The 21,865-nt window shown below is 47.5% G+C and overlaps 1 long non-coding RNA gene across 2 annotated transcripts; it reads right to left on the minus strand.

Moving 5' to 3' along the window:
* Positions 1-246: 246 nt before the first annotated feature.
* LOC119252426 (uncharacterized) lies at positions 247-21,832 on the minus strand. 2 transcript variants are annotated; one of them, XR_005126811.2, is made up of 4 exons: positions 21,780-21,832; positions 17,449-17,661; positions 14,607-14,741; positions 247-1,440 (listed from the first exon to the last, which is right to left on the minus strand). It is a non-coding gene; the product is annotated as an uncharacterized LOC119252426 (long non-coding RNA). The 2 variants fall into 2 exon arrangements; XR_005126807.2 differs by lacking the exon at positions 17,449-17,661 and having other exon boundaries at positions 249-1,440.
* Positions 21,833-21,865: the final 33 nt, after the last annotated feature.

Genomic DNA, 21,865 nt, shown 5'->3' on the forward strand with positions numbered 1-21,865 from the left:
AAGTGTCCGTGGACTCACGGAGCCTCCCTTCCCGGAGCAGTACATCACTTTCCACTGCTGCAAGGTTTTGCTGGGTGGTTTTTCTGCCATCCTGCCTGAGCTCACTCACACAGCTGCACTCACCTGAAAGGTTTGTGGGTGCGCACTCCACGGGACAGCAGGGCCGCCTCTCCTGGGTTAATGTCAAACAGTGCTGTAAAATCAGGAATGACCAGAGAGCAGGTTTTCTGATCCAGCAGACCGGGTAAAGGAGGAGTCAGAGTCCTCAGTGGTTTTTTGCAGGTCTTTTATTGGGGTTCACCAGGCATATGGCAGGCAGGGGTGCTGGGGGGCCGGGAGGCTGGCAGGCCTCCCAGCCCCCAGCAAGTGTTCACTCTATCTGGGCTCTCCAGCCTTCTCTGCTTCTGCTTCGGGCTTCTTCTCTTTCGGCTTCTTCTGCTTCTCGGCTTCTCCTGGCGTCCCCGTGACGCTGCCCTTAAAAGCACAGTCTTAGCACAGGTGTACCCACTTCAGATGCCCGCCATCAGGCATGCATTCAGGATCACAGGGTTCCCTCATCTATCCTGATGGCGGGAGGGCAGAAAAGCCTGATACCTTTTACCTTACCCTACCAGTGCCATGTGGGAACATCTGCTCCTTTCTGCCAACGCACTTCTTGAAAAATCAAGATTTGTCTGTGTGTGCGTGTGTGTGTGTGTGTGTGCATGTGTGTGTGCAGGTAAATGTGTATTGGGTAAGTTACTGGTTTTTTAAATAGTACTTTGCTTTATGGAAAGCGCCGTGTGACCTACAGAACACGTCTATGGGCTGGATTTGGGGTCTGGGCTACTAACTGCTAAGCTCCAGGTGAAGTGATGTTTCCAGCGGGTCTTTTACTTCCCTGTCCACTCTTAGGCTCTCCCAAGGGTCCAAAGCTGCTGGGGCTCCCTCAGTCCAGGTCCTCTGGGTTGGCGGTTCTCAAGGTGCGTCCGCTACCAGCCTCGGCATCACTTGAGAATGCGTTGTGCGTGCAGATGCGTGGACGCCACCCCACCACCACTGAGTCCCACCCTGGGGTGGGCCCAGCAGTCTGCTCTGACAAGCCTGCAGGTGGCGCTGGCGCGCGCGGGACCAACACTGGCCCTCCCTCTCAGGGAGAAGGCAATCCCCTGGGCATCACCAGGCAAGCCACAGGCTTCCATTTTTAATCAGACAGATCACAAGAAGCCAGGCTGTGTGACAGACCAAAAGGGCCACAGGGGAGCTCCGTGCCTTGTGATCAGGAAGACGCCACACTAGTTCTCCAAGCCTGCTGTGCCCGGAGTCACGTGGAAAGCTTGACAGGACGCTGACACCAGGTCCACCCCAGGGCATCTGACTTAAATGGCCTCAGGGGCAGCAAGGTTCTCAGGACTCCAAACGCCAGTGACTCTGCTTTATGACCGTGGGAATCCCTCAGGCCTGGAAAAACAAGGAAACCGAGAAAAGGGAGCTGGAAATGTCCCTGGGGGAAAGCCCTGGGGAAGACAGGGAGAGAGGCTTAATTGTTATCTACTCTCTTATAAGGGGAACTTCCTCCAAGTCCTCCTTCCTTGACACTCCAGCGGCTTCGCATTCCAGTCACTTCTGCAGAGCATAATGCTCAGAACAAATGCAATTCAATGCTTTTTAGGACTTCTCTTTGGAATGTGTATTTAACAGAAAGGGAAGAAGGGAAGGAGGCGGAGAGAAAGATGGGTAGAATGCAAACACATAGGAAAAGGGAGGGTCATGTGTGAACAAGCAAGAGAAACAGTTTGGAAAAGGTCAGAGGTTAATTTTGCAAGAAATTAACATTAATTAGAAATCATGAGTAAACTTACCTGAAGCAGCAGGTATGCGCTGGGAAATAGAAGTAGATAAACTCAAACAGGCAGAAAAGAGTCTGATTTTAAACAGCCTTGCAGAAGCAGGTAGGAATGTATTAGTCAGGGGTCTCCGGAGAAAGGGAACCAGCGGGAGATACATAGGTACAGATGCAGGTAGAGCGGCACAGGTATATGAGAGAGCTTATAAAAAGAGCCACTTAGGGCCTCCCCGGTGGCGCAGCGGTTGAGCGCTGGGTTGCGAAGCTGCGCGCGGCCTCTGCGGCGCCGGTTCGATCCCCGGCTGCTCCCCGGCCACCAGAGGAGGGTCCCACATGGCGCGCAGACCCCTCCTGCCGCCCGCTGCTCCCCTCAGCAGTGTACTTTGGTCCTTCTGCCTGCTCTGCTCCCCGCTCTGGCTCTGGTGAATTCTCTCGCCCTCCCGCGCTTCTGACTGTACCCAGTGCATGTATAAACAAAACAAACAAACAAACCAGCAAACAAATAAATAAAGCATGCCTCTATAAAAAAATTAAAAAAAAAAAAAAAAAAGAGCCACTTAAACGGAATTGGCTCACACAGTTTGGAGACACACTTGCCGAGATCTGCAGACTAAGCCTGCAAGTTGGAAACCCAGGAGAACTGACGTTGCAGTTCTAGAAAAACGCTGGCAGGCTCCAGAGCTGGTGTTTCAGCTTAAGTCTGATGTCAGGAAAAAGTTGATGTCCCAGTTCAAAGGCAGCCAGGCAAGAGGCATTCTTGCTTGCAGAAGGATGAGTCTTTCTGACCTACTTTTTGATCAACTGATTAGATGAGGCCCACCCACATTAAGGAGGGGAAACTGCTCTACCCAGTCTACCAATTGAAACATTAATTTCATCACATATTGCCTCACAGAAACATTCAGAATAATGTCTGGTCCAATATCTGGGTACCCCACGGCCCAGTCAAGTTGACATGCAAAATTAACCATCACAGGAACTAGTAACATAAATCTGTGGACCACAGTTTCCAAAATATGGTCCCTGAGGATCAGACCAATGAGGAATATCCCATCAAAAATAGAGTCTGAGTCTTAGAAAATACTTCATAAGGATGTGGAGAGAAAGGAACTCTCCTGCACTGCTGGTGGGAGTGCAAACTGGTCCAACCACTATGGAGAGCTGTGTGGAGATTCCTCAACCCACTAAAGATAGAGCTTCCATATGATCCAGCAATTCCACTCCTAGGTATTTACCCAAAGGACGCAGAAACATTAATTCAAAAGGGCACCTGCACCCCTATGTTTATTGCAGCACAATTTACAATAGCTAAGCTCTGGAAACAACCCAAATGCCCCAAAATAGATGACTGGATCAAGAAGATGTGGTCCATATACACAATGGAATATTACTCAGCAATCAAAAAAGATAAACCCATGCAATTTGCAGCAACATGGATGGCGCTGGAAGGGATCATGCTCAGCGAAATAAGTTAGAAAGAAAAAGAAAAATACCGGAAGGTCTCATTGCAGGAATCCAGAAAACCTAAATATGGACCAGGAAAAAGAATAACTATAAGAAAGAAAAAAATCAAAATCAACAAACAACTATGAACCAGAGACACTCTTGGGGGGTGGGAAGGAGGGATTTGGGTCAAAATCGGGGTTGCAATTGTATGGGGAATATAAAAATTAAAAAAAAAGAATGCTGACTATAGAAAAAAGTACTACACTTAAATATAAAAAAAAAAGAAAACACTTCATAATAAGGTGTATTAATCTGTTAACACTAGGAATCATCCTACAGGAATAATTTTGCCAAGTTAGCATTTCCCTGGCATTTGATCACAGAATCTGTTTTTAACTTAACACCAATTAATTTCCCATGCATTTAAATTAAATTTTCACGTAACTCACTTAAGGAAAAGCCTCTCCAAGCCTGCGAAGGTAGTACAGGCTGGGGGCCTGGGAAGGGGAAACATGGTTTTATTTTTTGAAAGATTTATTTATTTATGTATACAAGAACCAGGGTGTAGGCCAGAGGTGTGGGGTGGTGAGAGGACTCATCAGAGAGAGTGGGGAGCAGCACAGGCAGATCTACTGAGACACACTGCTGAGGGGAGCAGCAGGGAGACAGGAGAGGTCTGCTGCACCATGTGGGTAGCTCCCTGGCCAGGTATCGAACTCGTGCTCAGTTGCTGCAGATAACTTGATAGCTCTGAGAACTCTGTCTTTAACCCCTGCGTACCAGGGAGGCCCGGAAACAGGATTTTAGGAAGATAACTCTGGCAGTGGTGTGCAGGGATGAAAGAGTCTAGAAGCAGAGTGAATCTGAGGAGGCTCTCTAGCCGTCAAGGTCCCAGGTGATAGTCTTGCATGTGGGTGGGAGTGGTGGGGTGAAGAAGAGGAAGGATATGAAACATTTTGTGGAAAAGTTCCCGCACATGTAAATTCTGAATAGAAAATAGTAGTAGGGAACTTGAAAAGTTGGAGCTTAGTAAGTGAAAGAACACATTGCTGCTGCCAGAAAAATTGGAAGGAAAGACTGGCTTGTGGGGAAAAGATACAGTAGTTTCATTTTTTGTAGTTTTGCTTGGAGTCATGGGAGACAGAGGTCTGTAAGAAGCATGCAGCTCTTCTGGAATTCTGAGGCGTGCATGAGAGATCTCAAAATGATAGATTAACTTGGGAACCATCAGAACAGAGTTGGAAACTAAGCCACAAGCGTACGCTCTTCCACCGTTTCCCCATCTCCCTCAGCCAGGCCAATCCTTCCTTTTTGACGGGGGCTTTGTTCTGAGAGGCCTGCTCCCTAAATCAGCCTTAGGCCCTCTTGATGCACTGCACAAAGAAGTATTAAATCGCATTCATTCCAGAGCACAACTCTGGGCTCTGGGGTGGCAATCAAGCCCCAACAGGTAGTTGAAGGGTAAAACCCCAGCGGAAGCTCTTTAGACGTGCAGGGAGAGTTACCTTTGGAATTTCACACATTTTGGAGCACAGGTCAGCTGTGAACAGGAACATTCTGGTCTCCTGTACAGGTCAATGGCACTGGCACCGCCTACTTAGTACAGAGCCTCCGAATTAGGAAATCCTAAAGCCCCAGACACCAAGAGGTTTCAAACAGATTTCACATGCTCAAAACCCAAGAGTGCAATTTTTTGAGTGCTTATACTCACGAAAATATATTTGAACAGTCAAGCAAGTCAGCAGTGCTTACAAGATGCCTACCATGTATGTCACCCTAAAATGACCCAAGGTCTTCCCTTTGCCTTCACACTCTGGAGCCACACAGCCCCACACTGAACGCCAGGCATCACCCCTGTGGGCTGTATGATTGGGCCACTTACTTAACTAGTCAGGGCCGTGGACTTGCTCCTCTATAAAAACAGAATAAAAGTGCCTCATTCGTTTGCTGTGCCTCATGTGCGCACTCCACACTTCTGCACTCCTGCCATGTGGCTTCACTATACTAAGCTCTGGGCACAATGCCCGTGGACAGAGAAGCAGGTGCAGGAGAGGAAAAGGGCTTCCTTGGCCCTTGGAGAGTGGCTGACCAGGTGCAAAAGTTAAACTGACAAAGACAGGTTAACAGGCGAAAAGGAGACACATTTATTTAATCTAAGTTTTATGTGACAGAGGAGCTCCCCAGAAGACTGGCAGCCCCAAAGCGGCGGGCCCGAGGGTGTGTATGTCAGGCCTGATGAGGAGTGGACAGTCGTGGAGGAATGGCAGAAGTGAGTGTGAGTAAGTGCAGAGTGGACTAACAAAAGGAAAGTCTCCATTTCCTTTTTGCTCTGCAGAAAAATGCCAACCTCCACCCTGCCAGGGCCACTTCAAAAGGCTGGAGTCAGCAGAACAATGATTTTGTTCGTTGTGAAGAACTCTGGGCCAGGAAACAAAGGAATAGCCAAAGAAAGCCTGAGCGCCTGTCGCGTGTGCAAGTTTCAGAATGGGAGAAAACAGCCTGGCAGCACCCTCATGTCTGCCCGGGCAGCTTTAGGATAAGGGACTCAAAACCAACCTCCAAAGCTGAGACAGCTCTGGCTGAATTAGCTCTGTGAGATTGAGGGATGGTCTGAGGTTATGACTAGTGTTTGTCCCTCAAGGATGAAGTAACTGTTAGAGAAAGTAACCTCCCTTAGTTAATTGAAAATGTTAGGAGTTAGCGGCCTCCCTGGTGGCACAGGGGGTTGAGCACGGCGTTTGATCCCCGGCCAGCCAGGGAGCTACCCACATGGCCTCCTGCCTCGCCCGCTGCTCCCCTCAGCAGTGTATTTCGTCAGTCTGCCTGTTCTGCTCCCCACTCTGTCTCTGGTGAATCCTCTCACCCCCTGCACCTCTGGTCTACACCCCAGTTCTTGTATGCATAAATAAATAAATCTTTTTTTTAAAAAAAGATAATGCTAGGAATTAGCTGGAGGCCCTCTCTCCATGCTAAAACAATGCATTCTTTTTTAATTGCTTTCTAGATAGTTTGTAACTTCACTTATTTACCCCAAGGGTTAAAGGCCAGGCCCTCTCCCCCAAGTCCTGGCTCAGATTCCTTTTCACCAGGCTTGTTCTTACAGTCTTATTGATTATTCTCCCCACCCCAAACACCACCACCCCTTAGACTTCCCTGCCCCTTTCCCGACCCCCCTTCCTCTTAACCTCAGTGCCTTTGTGGGATCGCCTGATGTCTATGAGCTTTTGAAACAATTTTGCATTGAATCATCTCCTGTGGAACTCTTCTGTATTTGTTGTTACTATTCTCACTCCTCCACCACACATAATTCCCTCAAACGCCCATCACTCTGTTGATAATGGCTAAGTTTCATCTTTTCCTATGGCCGGAGAGCATTCCATTGCGTGGATATTCTACACCTTCTTGATGCAACCCTCTAACTGAGGGCAGTGAGGCTGCTCCCATGCCCCAGCTGTTCTAGCAAAGCTGCTGTGAACACTGAGGAATACATGCCCTGATGTGTGCACGTGCTGTGCGCACATGATGCATGGATGTTTTCACGTTGTTTGGACAGTCGACCAAGAACGGTATTGCTGCATCAACGGCATTTCCGTTTTTTGTTTTTTCGAGTACACCCGAGTTGCCTTCCATGCTGGTCACAGCCACTTAGTAAGTTCCATTCCCATGAGTGTACATTTCTTTATTGGGAGTGATGACGAACAATTTTCACATGTCTGTCTGCCCTCTGGATATCCTCTTTGATGAACTGTCTGTTTCTATTGGCTGTCCACGAGAAAAAACAATGTATTCCTCTGTACATACAAATCACCTGCATAACCTGAGGCCCAAAACTGCCAGCTGTCCTGGGATGGGAACTTCCTCTCAGAGAAATCTGATATATATGATAATGGTGATGATGCTGGTTAAATAATGGTGATGATGATGGTGATCATGAGGGAGAGAAATCTGGTGTTGGTCTCCCGCACTGAGTTCTCGGTTTGGATCTGTGTATCATCTATAACAAATTTGTCTTCTACTAAAATTTGAGTTCACTTTACAGCAGTGATTATCTGGTCAACAGGAGTAAACTGGGGGACACTACCAAGGACTGTCATTAGGAGTCTTCGTGGGCCCCCTTTGTCTGCAGCAATAAGGAAGCCTCTTTCCTCTGGGTGCCGTGAGGATGTTACGAACTATGTCATGGAGAAGGGCAAGAGGGAAGCCAGAGTGACCCTCCTGCTTCTCTCATATTCTCAAGCTTTCCCGTTCGTGATATTCAGGATGCCCGTGTGCCATATTAGGGGTCTGTCCTGAGTCCCAACAAAGGTCCCATATGGTCTCTGTAGCACTGGAGCCCAAATCTTTTTATTCCGTTCTTAGAGGATTTTTCCCTTCTCAAATTTTATTGATTTGGCAGTCACTGACATGACTATATAATTTGGGGAGTACCACTACACACCCCCATATGTGTGCATGCCTCGCTCACCCTTCACCCAAGCTCCAGGGCAAATACCCTATCCCCTCCTCTATTGTTCTTCCCTCCCCCCAGCATACCCTCTGGCAGCTGTTACAAGGGAAGGGGCATTGCCCTTGCTGCAACAACAGGGGCCATTTTACCCATCACCACATCCATGCTGCCAAGCCCAGCCACCCTGGATTACAACTCCCAGCATGTCACAAACTAGACTTCCAGCAGGAGGCTGCTGGGAAGAAGGAGCAAGACAAAGCTGTATGTTGAGGCAGAACAAGAGGAAAGGGAGGCACGTGTGGTCACTTTGGCAGGAGAGCTTCTCAAGGATGATGGTGGCAGTCATCTTCACCTCATGTTGAATTACACGGTACATTTGGAGTTTCGGGTCTCTCCTTCACCCCAGCTCTCTGGGATCTGCCTAAACCCTTGCTTGTGGTTCCCTGCCTTGGACTACCTTGGACTTTTGGCCAGCTTCCAGGTGTCAGCCACATCACTCTGGGCCCAGCCTGTATGGCTGGACATTTGCCCATGAGGGAATGGGTGATTTCAGAGCTTTATCACAAATCTGTTATTTTTTTGTTTAAGATTTATTTTATTTATGCATACCAGAGCTGGGGTACAGGCCAGAGGTGCGGAGGGGTGAGAGGATTCACCAGAGACAGAATGGGGAACAGAACAGGCAGACTGACCAAAATACACTGCTGAGGGGAGCAGCGGGGAAGCAGGAGAGGTCTGCTGCGCCATGTGGGTCAGCTCCCTGGCCGGGGATCGAACTCATGCTGCAGTGGCTGCCAATAGCTTCATAGTGCAGAGACTAACCGCCTGTGCCACCAGGAAGACCCACAAATCTGATATTTGAAATCCTTACTTTTCTCTTTCTCACTCTCTCTCTCTAGGCCCTTTGAACTTCTCGCCAATTAAAGATATTTGTGCACACTAAGAGTCTGCTTTATTTGCCTTTATGCCCGTGGGTAGTTGAATTCTTAGGATGGACTGCTTAACAGTTTGGGGTCCCTGGTTCTACCTGGTTTCATAACCACTATATTGTTCAGAATCTAAGACTCTCTGTTAAAGAGTCTGAGTCTAAAGCCATCCAGTAACAGTCTTTCACTTTCTGACATATTTCATTCAACATAAATCGCATTAAGACCCATTCACTTTCTCCCAAGAGACATTATTTCATCATTTTTAGGAGCTGAGTAGTATTCCATTCAGTGCATATACCACAATCTCTTTATCTAGTAGTCTGCTGGTGGGCATTAAACCCTGTCTTGGTTATCGTGAATAATAACATGGAGCCCAAATCCTACCAGGTGTTTAGGAAAATCAAATGAGGTCATATGTACAAGTTGCAAGGTACAGTGGTTCATGCTCAGAGGACACTAAATAAGTGCTATTTTCCTTCAGAAAGGGACTGGGGCGTATCTTCCCAATATGCACCTCTTTGACACATGGATTAATTTTGAACTAAAGGCAATTGAGAACCAGCAGACACAGGAAAAGCTCCTTACCCTCCCATTAGCTGCCTAAAAATAGTGTTTAAGTTTCCCTTTTTATAAAATAAAATTACACTTACAAAGGAAATTTCCATTTATAAAAGAGTCTCTGTACCAGGAAGAGGCAATTTTTATTACCTGAGAGGCCCATGTCTGCATAACAAAACACCCGAACAAGCCACACCACACTCACTGCTCCTTCCCTCCCCACCCCACACCTTGCCTCCTCTACCTAAAGCCCCAAACCCCTTTCCGTTGTCTTGTCTAGAGGTACATGAGCTTCAGTCCTCAGGACACTCTCTTTTCTCTGTGAACCTCCCCTACATAAATATGTGGTTAAAGCTATTTTTCTCGTGTTATTCTGTCTTTCATAAGTTCATTCATGAACCCAGTGAGTGCACTAGAAGGGTAGCAGGAAAAGGGTTTTCCTCCCCTGCACATCCTTCCCACAGAGCAGAAGACACAGGCTCAGGTGCCTGTTGTGGAGCTGACTGGAAATCAACAGATCAACGGGTCTGAAACTGCCATGGTGAGTCTAGAGGCGGCCGAACCCAGCAGTTCCCTGTTGGTCAAGAACCAGGAAAGAAACTGATCTCATACTTCAGCCTCTGTCTGAACCCTTGTCAACCAATCAAAAAGAGACAAGCTACTTAAGAACTAACCAAAAAGTTTCAAAGGCAACCCAAGCTCAGACCACTTCCCTTGAAAAGTTCCTTTCCCTGCGCTCAGTGAAACGAAACTCAGAATTACCCCTCAGTTGTAGATCCAGATTCTGGAATGATCCCTATGCTCGAATAAATGCTTTCTTGACTATATTACAGTCTGATTAATTCCCAGTGACACTACGGTGACCTACATCAGTGTGTGCAGGTGGGGTCTGCAGCCACCTGGCGAGCTCATCTCCATTAAAGGGCAGAGCTCCCCTAGTCATCGGCCAACTGTTTCCAGGAGGGCAAACAGGCCCAGTGCCCTCAGACCTTCCTGTTTCAAAGAGAAATAGCAAGCCTGGATATGGAAATATCCCAATTTTTAAATGTTGGCAACAAACCCCAAACCCTAAAAGGACCAAATAAAACAAATTTTATTCTGATCCAGGGGCTGTTCATTTGCAACCTCATTACAGACAAAGCCCAAAGAGCAGGGCAGGCCCAGCTTCCAGACCCCCTAAGAGCTTATGCATGAAGACTTACAGACCCTCTAGCTTGCTCTTATCAATGAGCATAACTCTCTTCACATCCCAGTGAAAGAGGAGCCCGTGAGACAAGATCCTGCCAGGCAGGGGGAGGACAGCCGCGTGAGTTATATGAATGATCCTGAGGGCTCTTTCCGAGGCAACAATGAAAACACACTCAACAGGGCATGAGGCATAAGCAGGTCAGGAACCCAATTGTGCTGATGGGAGGTAAAGAGCCAAACACAAACACCCCAGGAACGCTGAGCCCTCACTTTTGGGGAGATCCTGCCCGTGTGATAAGCCCTGCCTTCACATCTCCTGCATCTCCACCACATTCTCGCCAGCTCAATCTATTTTATTTATAGATTCGTATCTGGCACTATTCCTCGCAAGAGCTCATGACTTCCCTCTGTCTTCTCTCCCCTCGCGCTTCAGAGCAAAGCAGATAGAAAACCGAATCATCAACAACAACAGATGTGAAACGACAGGGATGTTTACATGCTTTAGCTTGGGGCCCAAAGGAGATGGCCCAACAGATCCGAGAATGGAGCTACCTCATCCCTTCCAGAAGAGTCTGAGAACTGTTGGCCATGACGCACCTTGCTTCAGAAACCTGGGAATTGTAATTCTGTGCTAGAACCCACACTCCCTGGAGCATAAAGAAGAGAAGTGTCACTAGGATCCCAGAGCTCTGCTCAGGAGGAGGAACACGTTTCTCATCTACGTAAGGACCTGCAAGGACACAGGCGCTAGGGATTGGGGGTGAGGGGCGGATGCTGTCAGTAGGAGAGATCGGCAGCAGGAGGCACGCAGATGGGCGCCAACAGGGGGCTGGCGACTCCCTGGCTGACATCAGGGCAGCTTGGCAATCCATGGCCAGGGGAGGCTGGTGACGACACAAGGAAAGTGAGGACAGCGAGAGACCACAGACGCACTGGCTCCACGCAGAAGGGCTGTGGCTCTGGCCATGTGTGGAAACCCTGCCCTGCCCACACACCAGTCTGAAAGGATCACTTGCGAGTAGTCTCCTAGGAAAACAGACCGGACTCGTAATCAGGGCCGGGAATATGGCTATAAATGTCACGCTTGTACCCACCAGTTCGTGAGCCAAAACCAGGCCTCCTTACATCCACAGAGCCACACTCGAGGGCCCCTGTGACCTGTGACAAACCTCTTGAGAGTCTAAGAACAAGCTTTATTTACCCTTTGCTGATGGTAGCAGCTTCTGCTGAAGGCTAAGTTAAAAGTCAGGAAGAACTAAACTAAGGATTTTGACGGGATTTCCTGAGAATGCCAGTGGCTTCCGGGGGCACCTTGCCTGGGCATCCCCTGGACGGACAGCATCCAGCCTAACCTGCCGGCTGTGGTGGCGACTCCTCGGCACTGACATTATGTGACCTGTCATCTGATATTGTTCATTCCTTCCTTGAAATTCTCTCCTCCTTGACTTCCTGTTTCCTCTGAGCCCCTCTGGCGGCTTTCGGAGCGCCCAGCACGGCATGCCTTGCGGAGGCCGGTGCAAAGAGGCCGGGAGAAGAGAGGGCGCACGGCGAGGTGCCTGCGGCCAGCAGGGACTGGCAGGTCCAGCACTGGACCCTGGACATCGGCCAGGGCTCCATGAGGAGCAGAAGAAACTCCAGGGTCCGCTCACTCCCTTCCCCTCGCAGCTCCTGCGCCTGCGGAGCCGCGCGCTGCCAGGTTTGGCAGTGAACTGAGAGGAAGGCCGCTCGAACCTGCTCAGCTGGGCGCTCCTGCCAGCTGTGGACCTGGGTCAGCCCATCATGAGCGAGCGGGCTCTCACTCCTCCACCTTCTCAGGGACCCCCTCCTCCCCCTGCCCAGAGGGGCTGCTGCTCCCGGGGTCCCTGCCTAGCCCCTCGCTCCCTGGGCTGGCCGTAGGCAACTTGAGCCACCGCCCTGGTCTGGGCCATGATGGTGTCTCAGTCTGTATTTACTGACAAGACCAGACAGACTCCAGCTCGGGGCACGGCCCATAAGCCCTCGAGCTTCCTTTGTCCAAAACCGAATTAATTCCCTCCTTCCGCGATCCAGTCCTCTCATACTCTCTTTCTTGGCCAACGGGCCCACCATTAACTTAGCCAGAAACCAAATCCCGACCACCACGCAGGTTCTGAGTTCCTTAAACTATAAATGGATGACTATTGTTGACTCTTTTAAAAATCTATTTTATTACTGACTTGAAGGGATGGGGTGTGTTTATCGTTCTCACAGGACTACTGAGGAGTCTTCAATCTGCTTTCCCTGCTCGGTCCACAAGCCTGTCGTCTTGGCTCTCGCTTGCATTGTTTTTGCTGAACTACTGCAGGAACCTCTTATCTCATCGCCCTCATTCCGATTCTTCTAACTACTGCTGCCAAAGTGATCTCCATTTCAAGAATATTTAAATATTTTTTCTTATTACAGAAGTAATGTATGTTTATTGTAGGCATTTGAGAAAAGTCCTTACTATTGCAAAAAGACGATCACCGTGAACACAGTATTCGGTATACTCCCAGCCATTTTCTATGAATAAACATACATCTGTAGATGCTTTCTATTATGTGTTAGGTTTACATTACATATACTTTATGTGACTTACTTTTTAAAATTAACATAGTAATGTAGTGAATGATTTTCTATGTCAGTAAGTCTTCTCACTATCATCACCCAGAAGGGAAACATGGTATTCTATCAGATGAAAATACCATCATTTGTTTCATCGATCACCTATTGCTGGCACCTTTAGGGTTTTTTTAATTTCCTAATATAAAAGACATACTACAAAAAAACATCTTTGAACGTGCACCTTTGTTCATATTCATAATTATTTCTTCAGGAGTGGAACTGCCAGGCCAACAGGGATGCGTATCTCTAAGACTTTGAACCTGCTGCCAAGTACTCCCTGAACTGGTTTTCTCCATTACACTTCCACCAGCAGAGGGATCATTTTAATGTAGAAATCAGATTATTACTCAAAGACTTGGAAGAGAATTGCAGGTTCAGAAACAGAAGTCAAGAAAAGGCTCAGAAAAGAGGCTGTCCTGCTCATTTAACTACACAGTTTCCAAGCACAGGGAGGCCCCTGGAGCCTCACTGATGAACTGTGAGGAGAGAAAAACATGCAAGTTCTCTCTTGGGCAAGAAGTGAATGCCAGGTGAGGGCAGAGACCTTCATTTTACATATGACTAAGTACTCAGCAGCTTCCTTTGTTAATTATTAAGTATAATTAAAATTTTACATTCACCAAAAAAAAGGTGCAGTGTTTCAGCTGTTGAAAATTTTGGCTGCCTCAGAAAGTTTGGCAATGATGCAAATTTCCTGCTGCACATAGGACAATGCAGATTGCTGGAATTTCCACAGTTTTCGAGAGGAATATTTTTTTTGGTTTATTTTTATTTATACTTATTTTGGCTGTTTTTTTTTTTTTTTTTTGGACTTCACAGTATCTTGAGTTTCAAATATAGTCCTTTCTTACATGTGTTATTTTTCAAATGTTAAATATTGCCGTTTTTCTGTTTTTGATCATTTTGTTCGAGCAGCATATATGTCATGACAGTGTAGTTTGGGGTTGATGGTTTTTCCTTTCTAATTCACTGTTATCATCAAATTCTTTTCCCACTAGAAGGGGTCTTTTAGACCAACACAGTTAGCATGTCTGAGAACCAATAGCCTGCATGTCTCAAAATGCCCCTGCCCTGAGTTTAGGTTGGTTTATGAGGTTGATGAACAAGTAAACATGCCTGGAAAAGCACTGTCTAGAAGGTGAGCAGGCATCTGAAGGAAGAAGAGGAGCCTGGCTGAAAGTAATTTTGAGAAAAGGTGCCAGGAGGCTCACAGACTTACCCTTTGTTCTCCTAACTCTGTTTCCAAAACATGGTCCTACATGACTGGAGAACAGACATTGGACTATTACTAAACTTGAACAGGGCTGAGGAGTCTGAGCTACCCACTAGTCTAAACCTGAATGCCATGCTCAGAATTGTAACAATACTGTTTTGAGCTTGCCCAGCTGCCCAGTCACCAGCCTGCAGCATCATGAAGCTCTGAATTGGATCTGAAAGGCTATCAGGAAAGAGGAGCCAGATCTTAGGCGTGTGATATCCCGGAAAATGGAGACCTCTATAGAACCGGTTCTGCTGATAGGCCCAAAGTTACTTCTGAATAAACACCCATTGAGACATGGGATGTCCTGATATTAAAATGTATGGGATTTACCTGGACAAACAGCTTATGAGGAGCGGGCATGGGACTCAGATTTCCACCAGCTCAACTTGCATTACAACAGGGATTCCGTAATGTTACCAGCCTGAGAAAGAACTGGTCCACCGAGTCGTAGTACATTTCCATTCCCTTGTGGAGAAAAGGGAGAAGAGAAACTTGGCTAAAGCAGTCTTACTGGGTTCTGCTCACATTTCTACTGCCAAAAGGAGCATGGTTACTCACCAACAGACACTGGGAACATGTACAGTCAGGCACTCATTAGGCTTAATAAGCTTATTGTTGTCCATAATCCAGGTCCCTGGTTAAAATATTCAGTGGCAGAATTGGGTTTGCCTCAATAGCAGAATTTTCTGTACAGCTCTAGGTCAGCTATGAAACATGATCGTTACATTTCACCCAAGACAAAGCTCTAAAACCTTTTACTCTGCCTGTCCTCTGAGGAAAGGGGAAAAACATCTATGAAGGTCCCTGGCAAGCCCCAGTTAAGGACTGGAGAGAAGATACAATGACAGAGAAAGAAGAAGAAGAAGAATGGACAACAAGTGGAAAGAAAAGGGAGAAAGAGTAAAAATAATAGAACATTTTAAATGTGAATGAGCTCACGTGTTACAGTGCTGAGCTGTCACACATTGTATTTATTGATTGTCATCTACTCTGTGCAGACAGGGCTCTAAGTGCTTTGCATGCATTATTAATTCATTGAGCATGCATTTGTTGTCCACCTTCTGTGTGGCAGGCCCTGGTTTCAGCAAAGAATGTTCTGTAGCAATGAAAAACCTCCTTGTTCAAGCCTGCACTTTAGTATGGAAGATTTTTTTTTTTTTAAGATTTATTTACGCATACAAGAGCTGGAGTACCGGCCAGTTTCTGAGGTGTGGGGGTGAGAGGACTCACCAGAGACAGAGTGGGGAGCAGAACAGGCAGTTTGACTGAAATCCACTGCTGAGGGGAGCAGCAGGCGAGTCAGAAGAAGTCTGCTGCGCCATGTGGGTAGCTCCCTGGTGGGGGATCGAACTCTTACTGCAGTAGCTGCGGACAGCTTCATAGTGCTGACGCTTAACCCCTTGGGATGTAAGGGAGACAAAGGTTAAAGTGTCTGTCTCAGGGCTTTGAGATGCTAGAGTAAAAGGATATGTCTGTGTCCATGCCTCCATCCTCTAACAGAAAGGCTTTGGAAGTTCCCACTATAGCCAATTTCATGAAAAGACTAAATGATAAATGTTTGAAGAAATATGCTTCTTTATTATGTCAAATGTATATGGTGATCTGAAGTGCTCAAAAGTCTGAGTAGATACCCAGCAATATTCTGTTTTAATGAAAAGATAAGTCATTTGTCACAAGCAATGTTCACCAGCGTATATTAACCATCTTTTCTCCCAGCCAGGTTTAACAACCGATTAATTCTGACTGTGTGGGCTGGCAGGTCAGCTGTGGGCCCGCTCAGCTCACTCCGGATCTGCATTCCGATGGTGGGCTCAGCCGGGACTCCAGTTCTCTGGTGCCCTTTCTCCCGGTAGTCTCTTGACAAGTCCAGGCTGGGCTTCCATACAGAGTGGCATGAGTGGCTCAGGAGAGCAGAAGTAGTAGGAGCCAGGCCTCCTGGAAGACCTCAGCTTGAAACTGGCCAACACCACATCTGCCACATGACTGAATTGTCAAAGTAGGTCACAAACCCAGCTCAGATTCCAGGGGAAGGGAAACATATTCCACCTCTTGTTGCAAGAACTAGTAGCACTTGCAATGATGAGGACTGTTGACAACCATCTCTGTAAGCAATCCTCCTACCTCATTTGCTACATGCTAGAAACCATTTATTATCCACGAAACTTCATCGCAACCTATGGAAGTCACTGTTTTATCCCCATTTTACAATAAAGAAAAATTCATTCCTAGGAGGTTAACTATCCCTCTGCAAGTAGATGGCAGATCTAGGGCCAGATCTTACCCACCACTGAGTTCTCATTCACAGTCATCTCTCAATATGAGGAAGAGCAGAGTGAGAGGGATTGAACTCCATGTCTCCTCTCCCTGAGGGTAGCGGGAGAGCAAAGGAGTTAAGAGCCTGGACTCTCGAGTCAACCCTTGGTTGGAATCTTGGCCCCAAGTCTCATTAGTATTAGCTCTGTGACTGGGCTAGTCAGTTTCAATTTTGTCACTGGCAGAAGAGGACTGATAGCACGATCTGCCCATTAGGAGATAATGCAGGTGAGGCAGGGTAGAGCATGTGCTCGGTGAACGTTACTGACTGAATCTAGCCTCCTGGTTAGAGTGCCCGAAATCGAGCAGGATGCAGCCCTAAGACCATGGGCTCCCTGGCCCCTGCTGACCAATGACCCTGAGACTAGGTGACTCAGTCACCATCGTCCTGCCCACCTGGCTTCTGATTCTGCTTTGCCTCTGGACCAATGCTGCTGCTGCGGGGACCATGACTGCAGTTCCTACCCCACGGTGGCTTCCCCGTGTCCCCTCTGCTCAAGTGTCGCAGTCCCCTCTTCCCTCTGGAGCTGCCACCTCAGGCTAGAGATCTGGACGCATCCATGTTGACCTGTAACCCTCTCCCTTTGTCAGGGCTCGGTTAATTCTGCTACGCAGAGGGAGCAGCTCCCAGAGGCTCATCCCATGAGTACCTTTTTTATCTTTGGCTACTTACAAGAGGCTCACTAGCATCCCTTTCTAGCACGGGAGCGAATGGAAGGCGCCCCAGGTCAGGAAATTTGGGGGATGTTTCCCCTGCTAACTTAGCTCCTTTTCTGCTGCCCGTGCGCTATAAGAACTGCGGTGGTTCCGAAAGAGCGACCACTAGGTGGCAGGGGAGTCCCGCTACTCAGCTCATTACCTTCCTCCCCCGCTGTCGCCTCAGTCGCAGCCAAGACACAGTTCCTTCCAAAGTGGGTGAGTTGCTTAGAAGTCAGGTTGCCTATCCACATGCAGTTCAGGCTGGCCAATACGTCTCAGGTACACTCTTTTGAGAATTCACTGGGATGTCACTAATTCCCTCGGAGAGCTCTCACAGGAGTTACATTACTGAAGCAGTTTTTACAGCCCTTGGCTTGAAAAGACATGGGAAAAGCAAACAAACCTCAGCTTCTTTAGGGCACGGCCAAAGCTGATAGTTTTTCCGTCTAGTTGTTAACACCGATGGGCCAAAGGTCTGTTGGGTCAAGAGTTCATAGGTTCCAAGGCTATCACTTCATTTATAGGATGGTAGACACATCCACCTCTCACTTCCCAATGAGATCCCAAAAGCTTTTCTGGGGGAGATGGAACGTTCAGTGGCTTCTTGGGTGAGAAGCAGCTGTAGGAGCATCGCTTCTTGCAGGTACATCCCCATCCCCACGGGAATCCAGCCTGCCAGTGGATCCTCTTTTAACAAAACAGAACCGAAGGTACAAAGAAGGGAGGAAAGGTAAAGGAAAGGCCAGGAGTGCGGACAAAACTCTCATCTTACAGGGTGGGCAATCAAGAGATGCCATCTATACAGGACAGAGGAGGATGTTTCATGTATCACTTAATCCACACAGATAGAGTTAACATGGAGGAACTGCATGAGGTTGCTACTACACCAGGAGGAGAGGGAAGGGGAAGCAGGAGGGTGGGGATGTAAACAGGCTAAACCTCAAGTACTTTAACAGGGTCTGTAGATGATAGCTACAATAGAGAAAGCCAGAAATTGCACTTACAAGCATGTTATGTAAAGACATGGAGGAAATCACATGAACTAAAAGGCAGAAGTGGTTCACAGTCCTGACTTCTGCAGGCGAGCAGATGGAGGGCTGGGCAGGGGCGTGGCAGTACAGTGGAACTTACTAATCAACACTTGGACTTAAGAAAAGGCAAGGATAGCAGCTCTTAGGGTAAAGCAGATATCTGGGTTCCTGGGAACAAGTACCACTGAGTTCCTAGTTTAGGTTCCTGTAGCTGATACGAATTACCAAATGTAATCACTGCTTGTTTACTTAGAGGTCACTTTAGTATAACCGTAATTGCCAGTTAGAAATTAGAAAGCAACAAACAAACCAGCACTCTAAGGAGCAAATGTTTCCATTTTTACTTCCTTAGCAGCCTTTCAGCCCATTCTTGAGTATGCAGCGCAGCAGAACAGCGGCGCCCTAACCAGGAGATCTGTCAGGCCGGGTCCTCAAACTCCCTGTTCTTTACCTTCTTTTGGAACGCAATTCCAGTCCCTCAGCAATGACAGGTCATTCTTCGAAACACACCGGAATTGGACAATTCTCACCACACCCACCCCAATACTCTATTCTACTTGGAGTCATCACTTCCCTCACTTGGGCCACTGCAATAGCCTGCTGCTTCCAGCCCTGCCCTAGACGTCACACAGCAGCCATGGAAGTCACATCAGTCATTTGTAAAACGTAGGCCTGTAAGATGCACACGTCCAGCTCACCTTCTACCTCTGGCACCCTCATCCACTCCTTCCAGCCACACTGGCTTCCTGGTTCTTCCTAGGTCCTGCTGAGCATGCTCCTGCCTCAGCCTGCAATGGTCTCCCAGAATCCAAATGGCTTGCTCTCTCCTTCCCTTCACGCTCTGCTTTGTCACCTCGCCAGTGAGGCCTTCCCTGGTCACCTAGCACAAAACAGGCGCGCCTCTCCTTCTCTCAGCACTCTCCAGCCCCCGCCTTGCTGTTGTTCTCCACAATACTTATCATCACAGAAATGTTACACATATTTTCTGTATTGCCTTTTTTTTTCTCTGTTAAAATATAAGTTCTAGGAAAGGAGGTGGGAGGAGACTTAGGGATTTTTTTCCACTGCTATACCACATTGCCTGCCACTTAATTAGAGGTTTGATAAATTCTGCTGCTTAAGTGACAGCCCCAACAAGATACTACTAGTAGATAACGTAGATTATTTCATTATTTCCCCAAGGGTGAGACCTATTTATGGGAGATGATTTTAGATAGTACAAAAATATGCATTAAGTATCACTGAATGAAGTGGAGTCTTTTGGACATTTTAATCCCTTTCATTATGTCAAGGTCTCATTTTTTTTTTTATAGAGGCATTTTTATTTATTTATTTATTTGTTTGTTTGTTTGTTTATACATGCACTGGGTACAGTCAGAAGCGAGGGAGTGTGAGAGAATTCACCAGAGCCAGAGCGGGGAGCAGAGCAGGCAGAAGGACCGAAGTACACTGCTGAGGGGAGCAGCGGGCGGCAGGAGAAGTCTGCGCGCCATGTGGGACCCTCCTCCGGTGGCCGGGGAGCAGCCGGGGATCGAACCGGCGCCGCAGAGGCTGCGGGCAGCTTCGCAACCCAGCGCTCAACCGCTGCGCCACCTGAGAGGCCCATGTCAAGGTCTCATTTAGTGCTATTTTGTTTCTAATACTTACTATTTTATCCTGTTAAAGAATGGAGAACAGGGCCTTATATGTAAAGCCTACAAAGAGACTTTTGTAGGGAACTTTATCTTACCAGAATTTAATAACCTTGTTTTAGTTTGTATTTTTAAGGGCACTATCTCAATTATCTGCCTGGCAACATGTTAATATTCTTGGTTTTTTTGAAGATTTATTTTTATTTATTTATGCATATAAGAACTGGGGTGTAGGCCAGAGGTGCAGAGGGTGAGAGGATTCACCAGAGACAGAGTGGGGAGATTGACTGAAATACATTGCTGAGGGGAGCAGAGGGAGAGATGGGAGAGGTCTGCTGCGCCATGTGGGTCAGCTCCCTGGTGGGGGATGTAACTCATGCTGCAGTGGCTAGTGATAGCTTGATAGCTCTGAGACTTTAACCCCGGTGCCACCAGGGAGGCCCAACATGTTAGTGTTTATATTTTACAACTCTTTTGAAAAAACTATCATTTTGCATATGAGGTAAATATAGATGAATTTCCCATAAGAACGGTTTCCTTTGAGATAAATGTGCATGAAGTGAAGTTTCAATTCACTGTTTAATATATTCACAGTGCTGTGTAACTATCACTAATACCTAATTCCAGAATTAGGTATTAATTAGGTAATTAGGAATTAGGTAATTCCTAATTCCATCTCACCAGTGCAAAATAAAATCTCATACCCTTCAGTTATCACCCTCACATCTTTTCATTCCTCCCAATCTAAACCAACCACTAATGTACTTTTCTGTCTCCATAGTTAACTAGCATGGGCATTTCACATAAATGGAATCATGGATGTGGACCTGGGGGACTTTTTCTTTTCTTTCACTTAACATGTTTTCAAGCTTCGTCCTTGTTGGAGCATGCATCAGTATTTCATTCTTCTCTTATGACCAAATGACAGTCCGTTGTCTGGAAATAACACATTGGTTTAACTCTTGCCCATGGATGGACATTTTCATTGTTTTCACTTTTTGGCTATTAAAATAATGCTGCTAAAAAAAGTAATGCTACTGTGTGCACAGTCACCATACAGGTTTTTGTTCGAACATCGGCTTTTAGTTCTCTCACTATATATTTAGGAGTAAAACTGCTGGGTCAGAATGCAGTAATTTTATATGTAATTTTTTTTCTTTCTATGTATAACTTTTTGAGGAAACGCCAAACTGTTTTCCAAAACGGCCTTCCTATTTTAAAAGCATTCCCACGAGCAAGGGGACCACCATTCCATTGCTCCACGTTCCAACTGGAACTTGGAATTGTCCATTAACTTTTATTTAATCACTTTTTAGATTTAACAGTCAAAGAAAATACAAATAGGTATTTCACCGTGTTCAGTTTGACTCTCCCTATTGACCTGGAACGTTCTGCATTTCTCACAGGGATACTGACCCTCTGGTCTCTTTGGGGAATATACATCCAAGTTCTTTGTCCACTGTTTAATCGGGTTATCTTTTCGCTGTTGAGCTGTAAAAGCCCCTTTAAACAAGTCTCAGAATCTACTTAAAGGAAAACATTAGTCAGCAGCAGCGCCCCCGGGGGACACCGGCCCCGGCAGAGCACAGAGGACTAGGGCGCAGGCCCGGCCGCGCGCCAGGGCGGGAACCCGGAGACACCGGGGGCAAACCCCCTGCGCCTCCAGGGCGGCGCCCGTCCCGCGGGGCACAGCTTTAACCTCGCGGGGGCCCCTTTCTCGGGCTCTGAAGGTGGGGGGGTCTGCCCGTCACGAAGCGCCGCCGGGGAGCGCGCCCCCGGGGCCGGCACCTGCGCACCCAGAGGCGCCCCCCCGCGCCACGCGCACACACCTTCCCGCGCAGGCTCCTCGGCTCCCGACCTTGGCGGCGCCCGCGCGTGACGCCGGAAGGCCCGCGACGCCGCCCGACTTCCGCTT

This window comes from Talpa occidentalis, unplaced genomic scaffold (genome assembly GCF_014898055.3).
Source record: "Talpa occidentalis isolate TD23 unplaced genomic scaffold, MPIMG_talOcc4v2.1 talOcc4.10, whole genome shotgun sequence".
Taxonomy (NCBI): Eukaryota; Metazoa; Chordata; class Mammalia; order Eulipotyphla; family Talpidae; genus Talpa; species Talpa occidentalis.